This window comes from Apium graveolens, chromosome 5, assembly GCF_009905375.1.
Source record: "Apium graveolens cultivar Ventura chromosome 5, ASM990537v1, whole genome shotgun sequence".
NCBI classification, from domain to species: Eukaryota; Viridiplantae; Streptophyta; class Magnoliopsida; order Apiales; family Apiaceae; genus Apium; species Apium graveolens.
The window spans coordinates 66,096,743-66,106,229 of record NC_133651.1 but is presented as its reverse complement, the minus strand read 5'-3'; the positions used below and the strand labels follow the sequence as shown (position 1 = coordinate 66,106,229).

At 29.9% G+C, this 9,487-nt stretch overlaps 1 long non-coding RNA gene across 1 annotated transcript; it reads left to right on the top strand.

The window, feature by feature from the left end:
• Positions 1 to 4,474: 4,474 nt before the first annotated feature.
• Positions 4,475 to 7,145, top strand: LOC141723517 (uncharacterized). The gene is made up of 5 exons (XR_012576297.1): positions 4,475 to 4,613; positions 5,351 to 5,447; positions 5,907 to 6,023; positions 6,123 to 6,255; positions 6,469 to 7,145. It is a non-coding gene; the product is annotated as an uncharacterized LOC141723517 (long non-coding RNA).
• The last annotated feature ends 2,342 nt before the right edge of the window (positions 7,146 to 9,487 follow it).

Below are 9,487 nucleotides of genomic sequence, written 5' to 3'. Positions count from 1 at the left end.
CTGCTCTTCATCTTCGTGGAAATTACATGTTAAAAGGTGGAATTCCAGTCTTTTAATTGTGACTGCTTTTACATATCAGAATCTATCTGCAAATCAACTTAGTTGGATGCCTCCATAATTCATCTGTGATTTATCTAATTCGAGAGTAGTATATATTATTGCCTTCAATTTCACTGTGAATCTTGAAGATCTTTTATTTGACGTTTTGCTCCATTGCATTATTTATTGATGTCTGAAAACCAATATACTGGTACACTCCCTGATATTACACTATTTTCATCCCTGGAAAATTGCAAGTGAGCGGCAATCAGTTGAATGGATATTTACTCAAGTTTGTTTAACACCATTTAGCTCAACAATTTTTAGATTTGTCCAATAGTTTAGGCTTCTCATCAGATTTTGCAGGGTTTTCATCCTCGAGGTTTTTCTAAGAGTCTTCCTACTTCACTAGATGTTCATCTTTGCAAGTATTGGACTTGGTAATAATTAACATACCGAATAAGAAACTCTGTCAACCGAATAACCCTCCAGCTTTGAAGATCTGGAGCACACTTGTCATATATTTCCAGCTTAAAGTATTTACACCACATATTCGATCTCTGATATTTGAGTTTAGTTCCAAACGGCTTCCTCCTTGCCAAGTCCAGGAATTTCTTGCACATCTTGCAAGTTGGAGCCAAAATTTCCAATCTGGACTCAGATATAAAAATACCGGGATTCAAGAATTCAGCATCTCCATATGAACGAAAGCAGCATTCGAGACAAAGGAAGAATTCTACGAATAGTATATAATGCCATTTGGTCTTCCAAATGCACCATGTACTTTCATGAGACTAATGAGTAAGGTACTCGAACCATTCATTGGAAAGTTCGTTGTATATTTTGACGATATATTGATTTATAATCAGAATGATATAGAACATTAAAATCACTCATGGGAAGTGTTTAATGCTTTTGAAGAGAACTCATTGGAAAGTATTGGACTTGTTGGAAGCGATAAAAGCAATTCTATTTTTACGGAAAAAAGGTATTTCTCTCCCCAACTAAAGCGAGCGTCATGTGCGAAGATGTTAGACCCGTCAAACAACAAAATGTCACTCTAACAATTATGGTATTTACACCCCATTACTCTGGCCAAACATGCTTGGCTCCATATTTCAATGGATTTTGTGTTAGGTCTTCCAAAGAATGCAACTAGCTATGGATTCTATTTTTGTCGTCATTAATAGGTTCTCTAAGATGGCCCATTTTATTTTATGTAAGAAAACATCAGATAGCTTCTAAAATTGCTCATCTATTTTTTCTAGATATTGTGCGTCTTCGTGTTATTCCAAAGTCCATTACCTCTAATATTAAGCCACTTCTAGAAAAATTTGTGGACTAAATTTGATTCCACACTTAAACACAGCACCACATGTCAACCTCAAAATAACGGGCAAACTGAAGTTGTAAATGTTGTGCAAGACATCCTGTACATAACAAGATATTTATAAACTAATATAATATATATCAAAATGCGGCTTATAAAATTTTTGAAATTTCAATTTTTTTTCGATTAAAAAGTAAAGTATATAACCTCTAACAATTTAATCAAAGTGTATACAAAATATCAATGTAAGTAATTTATGCTCAATGATTATGTAGACATTTAGGTGATGATTTATTATGTGACATTTATTCTTATACTTATTTTTTTGGGCTTAATCTGGTTATAACAAATATTTTAATTGTACGTGGCATGACTGTATAATGAAAACTTGTTGCATATGATATAGAATGTCTCAGCCTAATCACAAATTTCTCGTGTTGAAGTTTAAAATAATGTTAAATTATTTGTGGAAGTGTTTAGTTGGAAAATATAGATATATCTACTATTCATAGTGAGATTTGTATTTTACAATATGTCAATGTGTGTTGTAGAGTTAGTGTTGGATCACATATTTGTTTTCTTGTATAAAGACTAATATATCATTTTAATTGTTGTCATTTTTTTCGTGAATGTTATTCGACCTTTAGATATTTAATACAACATAGATGAGGTGAATGTGTTTTTGATATTTTAAGTCTTTTTAGATTTATTTGGTTGTGCGAACAAAGCAGATAAGAAATGCAGTTATATTATGTTAGTAGAAATAAACTAGCAAATACAATATTTCAAAACTCACTTAATTTTTGTATTAAAATCAAATTATGTCTTGCTACAAATCATGGGATCTTTGTAAGTAAAGAACTCAGCCTCTATCTTGAGAGACTACAAGAAAATTTAGATCTGTTTGTTTCTATTAAAAATAAAAGACCAATATTTATTTTATAGATTGGTAAACACAGGTTTAAACAACATGCAATAAGATGTACTAAACCCTAATTTAACTTATCTCTAAAGCTTTCCATTTCTGGATTAGTAAATCCTTGCAAATCTTGTAGGCCTGTGACCTTCCTTTGTCAGTTAATCTTGACCCTTGATCTTACACTCTTCAAACCGCTTTTGTAGAATTTTCAATCTAAGTGATTAGATCGTTTGTTGATTGATAATATTGAATTTTTAACTGGTATACATTCTGTACTTGAGGTTCATATCGAGATCTCCAGTTTGTTCTATAGAGAACTGACATCTCGATAAGTATAATGGCTTATCGAGATCTTTGAGTTCTCTTTAAGTGTCTTTGACTTGTCAAGGTCTTTGAGTTCTCTATAAGTGAACTTGGCTCGTCGAGTTCTTTAAATCTCTGCATGTAGAAATGACTTGTCGATATCTCTGAGATCTCTATATGCATTTTAACTTGTCGATATCTCTAAGTCTCGATGAGAAATTGACTTGTCGATATCTCCAATCTTCATATCTTCATTTTACCTTGTTGATATCTCTGAGTTCTCTAAATGCAGAAATGACTTGTCGATTTCTCAGAGATCTCTATATACATTTTGACTTGTAGATATTTCTGAGATCTCTAATGATAATTTGACTTGTCGATATCTCCAATCTTCATATTTTCATCAGACTTGTCGATATCTCTGAGACTTCTCTATAAGCCATTTTGGACTTCTTGATAAGTCATTCTGTAGTTCTCGAATGACTTCTCTATATGACTTGATCTGTGACTTGTAGATTTCTTGACTTAGAATATTTTTCCTAAAATAGATTTATTCAACTCCAAACTTCTTCACCTTTTCTTTGAGGCATGATCTTGTTGATCTTCTTCCAGAGTTTATTCTTATGCTTGAGACTGTTCACAGAAAAATACTCCAGTCTGATCTTTAGCAACTTTATAAACTCAAGTAATACAATATAAAATACAAAGTTAGACTATCATACAACTAATTTTTAGGGTTTTCAGTTAGACTTAGTCTTGTTATTGGCTTCTCCTGCTAAACTTTTCTAAATTCGGTAAAAATTTCATAAATAGTAGTACTTAAAATTCTAATGCTATAATATTATTATGAAAGAAATAATAGAAAATTTTACGTGATCAATATAACTATATTTCAATTTTAACATAAAATTGATCGAATTAAATCAATCATTTTTTTTATAAAAAACGTTTAAAATCTTTCTTTAAATTCCGCATGAAATATAAATTATAATTTAAAATTTTCACTCGAAGAATTCATCATTATTAAAAAAATTCTCATACATATAATTACAATTTTGATATTAATGTATATTTTGTTTTAACAAAGTGGAATATAAAAAAAATTGGTTGAGTACATCACCTCTAACTTTACCTGATCGTTCGATAATGTGGACCAAATAAATCAGGTCAAGTTAATAAAAAATCACAATAAATCAAGCTTCAAATTTTAATATACATAATTTATTGACTTGGTCTTATAAAGGTCTCAGACACATTAATCCCTCTTGATGTAGGATATTACAAACACCTTATTTCATTGGTATAACATTTTCATCGATCAAATAAATTAATTTTCTAAATTCGCTAATTGAAATTTGCACTTCAACTCGATCGAACTCTGATACATTTGTGAAAATTGGTAAAATTTGTATTTTTTTTAAAATCGAGTAGATTATGATGCTAAATTCGAAATAAGCTTAAATATACCGGTCTAAATCAGAAATCGAATAAATTTATGAATTGTGGGTATACTTAACACTACCCCTGTTTATCCCGTTGACTTATTTAAATTTTACGGTCAATTTGGACAAACGACAAAAATATAACATTCTATTTTTTTAAAATTATATTACATATACTTTTTGATAATATAATTTTTATTAAATAAACACGCATTATAAACTTTATATATATATATATATTCGTATTAGTGTGAACTTAATCATTTGATATTGTTTATAAATTATTATATATACACTACACCATTAATCTCTCATTAATCTCTCACTACAACTTCCATTCTCTGGCCACCACTTTCAATCTTTAGCACGTTATTATGTATTTTAATTTTTATTTAGGGCTCAATTGATTGGCATCTCATAATTGGGCTCAATCGATTTGATAAGTGGAGACTTTTGTTCTTCAAATTCGGGTTACTGTTCTTCATTTTTTATATTTACGTTCCTTTAAACCTCATTTAATCTCTCACTTTTCTCATTTAATTTCAGGTGTTCTTCAATTAAGGCTTCCAATGGATTTAAGGTAATTTTTATTTTAGGGCTTCGTTTTTTTGGTTATGTTCTTCATTTTTATGTTTATTTGGTGGAATTTCTACTATAGCTTTGATTCATTTAGTTTTACATTTTCTTATTTTTATGTTCTTCACTATATGTTTTGTAATTTATTCTGGTTTTATTTTTTATTATTTAGTATGACATTGTTTTTAATTTAAAATTTAGAGTATAACACTAGTATATAGTTTGTCGCTTGCATCGGAGATGAAGCTTTTTCTTTTTCATGAGAAAATGCTTTGTCAACATTATAGTATTTGTAAATCTTTTTGTCTTTTATATGTGTACTGCAATTGCAATATGAAAATATGGTGTAGTGTGGAATTTCATTTTCTGATTTCTCTCATAATGATGTACGGGATGTAGCAGATTATTGGATAGGGGTTATCATAGCTCACTATGATGTATAGAATAAATACCATTGTTGTTATTGAATGGAAGGAACCATTGTTGTTATTGAATTCCCTGGTCACTAGTAGAGAAAGATATGCCTCTTGCACTTTACAAGTTATTTTCTGGCTTTACTCTTTGTTGATTAGTGATCTAAAGTAACGATACCTAACACAAAGAGAACCGATTAGGGTGCGAGTTTCCATTGGCTTGGTAGCTACTGGAACAACTAGTTAGCCTTCCAATCTATAATTAATAACGATAATTATAGAGTGACTTTGTTTGGCGTTATCGATGTATTAATTTATTACATTTCAGCTGATGCAAGGACCGTGGTTCAACAAGCAAGAAATGAAGCTGCTGAATTTTGGCATAAATATGGATATGAGATGCCAGCTGATACACTTGCTAGATGGTACGAAAATATATTACTCGTAGGATGCAGGTTGTACTTTGTTAATTTGCTCGGGCCTATGGCGCATTTTGTTTTGGCTCTTCAATACTTTTGATTTCGTTAGTTTTTCAAAATAACTTGAGTAGCTGTCAATTAAATCTGGCCATGTAATCTAGTGATGATGTCATAACAACTGTTAACTTAGCATTATTGATAAATCTGGATATGCATAAAAGTGTAAATATTTTCTGCAATGAGCCTACAACTTTTCTTTTGCGACTTAAATGTCATGTTTTAATAACATATCACTATGATGTATGCTATCTATTCACCAGTGGTGCGACACTAAATTTTAAATATGCATCATGAGATGCTCTTTTGATCTAATTTTATATATACTTTTGAGACGGGTGGAAATATGCATTTGATCTAATTTTATGTATACTTTTGATCTAATATGCATCTTGGTGGTTATGGTAGACCTTACCCTGTCACTGAAGATCAGATGGTTGACTAGTCAGATTCACTAATGTTTCGGCTCTTCCCAGTCCTGGCTAGGAAGCTTAAGTTATGGCCAAACAAACCAGCAGAACTCAAGTATGTTCTTGTATCCACCATGCTACTATTTCAACGTTTCCATATTTTCTCTATAATAAAAATTTATAATACTTTTAAGTTGAAATGTTATCTGTGCAGAGTGGTTGTTGAAGCATACTCTGTTGAAATTGGAAATGTTAGCAGAAGACTCCTTGGTTCCTTATCCTTGATAATGGGGATGGACAGTAATGATCTTCCTGAACTACACAAGGAAATGCAAATATCTATGCGAGTAAATTACTATCCTGTCTGCTGTGAGCCTGAAAAAGTAATGGGAATGAGTCCACACTCTGATGCAACCACCATAACTATACTTTTACAGGATAACAACATTAACTATACTCTTACATGATAAATGTGCCTTAATAATCAGTTTAATAATATGCAATTTCTGTATCAGCTGCTCCTTTTTTCTAATTGCATATTTTTTATGTTCCACTTCTAGATAGCCAAAGTAGCGTGCAGATGTCGGTGATTTCTGAGTACACCTGTATGATCTTGCTTGAGGCAGAGAAGGGAATTAAAGGCAAGACAAACTCGGCAGAAAAAGGTAAGGGAAAGAAAGGCGCGTCACACTCATCTGAAAAGAAAGAGGTATGTGCTTCATAGTATGAACATAGTTGTATGCATGCATTCAGTAATGTGGCATGTGCACTCGTCTTATATTGGAAATTTAAGTAAGATTAGAAAACACAATAGTTTGAATATAAATATTTGATTCACAAAACTTTAAGATGCATGAAGCCGCATAAATAATCTCATGGTTATACAGCACAGGGATTGGTTTTTATGCAGAGTTCATCCCTTCTCTAGGTAATACTCCAGTACTTAATAATTTCAGGAGCCCAACAAGTTCATAAAACAGGTGTTACTGACCTAACCTCTAATGGCAGAATAAGAGAAAGCTTCTTTGGGTACTTGGACAAATTATGACATGCCTTGATCTTGAAGTCGAGGAGAAAGTGAAGCAAATCCAAGCAGAAGTCCGAGAGCAGTGGCTTGTAGTATTAATTTTTTTATATATAGTTTATATTCTTTCTTTTTTAAAGTTTATAATCTTTAGCAGTTGGTAACCTGTTTAGATTTTGGATGAGCGGATGTTTGATTCGTGTAAATGGAATTATTGTGGTAATGAATTGGTATTTCGGGATTGTATATATTATAATAGAAATTTTTAATTTTTTTTGGCAAAGTGTTACAATAGCTTTATAAAGTGTTACAGTGGCCCCTTGTGGGCCCCAATGTGGGTCCCACTTTTTTAAAAACATTTTAGAACTCTAAGGTAATATAAAAAATAAGTTACATCTGATCTCTCTTTTTGTTGCATTAGCAAGCTAAGGCAACATATAAACAAGTTAAAAGTACGATGTTGCCTTAGGCACCAAAGATGTTACCTTAGACCCCTAAGGCAACATGGAAAAACCTATCTTTAAGAAAATGTTACCTTAGCTTAAAAGTGGGGTAAGAGCAACATATTTACCCCCTAATGCAACATTTTTTTGATGTTACAGTAGGCATTTTATGGTATAGTGATAATATCATATATTTTAGTAAGACATTTACTTAAATACATATTACATTATTTACTAAATACACTTTTTATCTTAATTTATTTATATTTTTTGTATAAGGACTATCTTTATCTATTAAATATTGATCAAATTTATTATCTTAATTAAAAATTTAATTATTTAGAATTATTTAACTAGCTAAATAGATATATGTGAAAGGAAAAATATGACCAAAAATATTATTTCATGAAGTGTAATAAGGAACTCGAATTGTACTCTTTAGCTACAAATACATATTGTTCTTGATTAAAAACATAGAAGATATAATCACTGTGTAGTTTGATAATCAATTAGTAGACTCAGGTTTGATTCCCACTAAAAATATTTTTTAATTATATTAGATACACGAGCAAATCTGTCATTTCACATTAATAAAATATCTCACCAATTTTATAGCCATGTCGGCGTATTATATATATAATAAAGAGAAGATATTTTCCGCTATTAATTTTGTTAATCCTTTAATCTCTCTTATATATATATATATTTGTAAACATAATTACTAAAATATTTGTAAAGTTAGTTTTAAACAATTAAATTTAAGATATAAAATTAAGCATGATACATCAACGAACTATTACCTTATTATTTAAACAATTTTTTATTTGAAAAGTATGTCTCATACTTTTTAATATATATTTTTTTTAATAAAAAAGATTTAAATTGTACATAAAATAATTTTTTTTAAATGTTAAAAATAGATACACTTATATAAATAATATATACGTGTACTACATATTTAGATAGTTTAGTCTCATAGATAGTTTGTGCATTTCAGCTTATTCAACTATGTTGAATTATTTGAAAAAAGGTTAAAACTATAATATAATGTAGCATTTGATTTAATCCATGTTATGCTATCTAAAGAAAAAGAAATTAATATTAGTCAATAATTTGAAAGGATTAACAAGTTTAGCTAATATTTTAAAAAAAAATATCGAATTGAAAAATATTTAATTTTAGGAAAAAAATATACAATGTTATGAAGTTATTATAAAAGAAAGATTAAAATTGAAAAAAATTTGAAAATGATTTGAATGATGATATTAGTACAAATTTATCTTTGGATTCTCGAAAAAAAACTTGTTAATATCAGTAGTTAGTTTTTAAAATATATGAATTACTTTTATGTCGCATCTATAATTGAGGCTCTATTGAGTAAAAATAAATACTAATTGATTGTTAGTGCTGCTACGATTACAATATATAAATAATTATAATTTATTTATTAGATAATTATAGTTTTTGAATAAATATAAGTGCATTTATTTGAGTAATTTATTGGCTAACGATTAGACATATTGTTGTGGAAGACATGCGTGTACTTTAACAAGACTAAGTCAAATTGACAACCCTAAGTAAGTTGTATTGTAATCTTAATTTGTATTTTGTACTTGTAACATTTAAAATTTATAAAAATGTCAAAGGAGCAGACTAAAGACTTTTTTCCGTAAACAGTGTCAAGCCTAAGAATTCTATCTGGAAGAAGATCAAGAAGATCATGCCTCAGAAAAATTATGAAGAAGCTTGGAATTGAATAAATCTGTTTTGAGAAAAATATTCTAAGTCAAGATCTCTACAAGTCATAAATTTATTGTTATAGTGAAGTCATTCGAGAACTCCAGAATGACTTATAGAGAACTCGGGAAAGCTACTAGAGAACTCAGAGACATCGACAAGCCAAATTGAAGATATGAAGATTGGAGATGTCGACAAGTCATTTCTTCACTAGAGAACTCAGAGTTATCGACAAGTCAACATTTATTAAAGAACTCTGAGTTATCGATAAGTCAAATTCGACTAGAGAACTCAGAGATATCGATAAGCCAAAATTCACTAGAGAACTCTGAGTTATCGACAAGTCAAATTTGACTAGAGAACTCTGAGTTATCG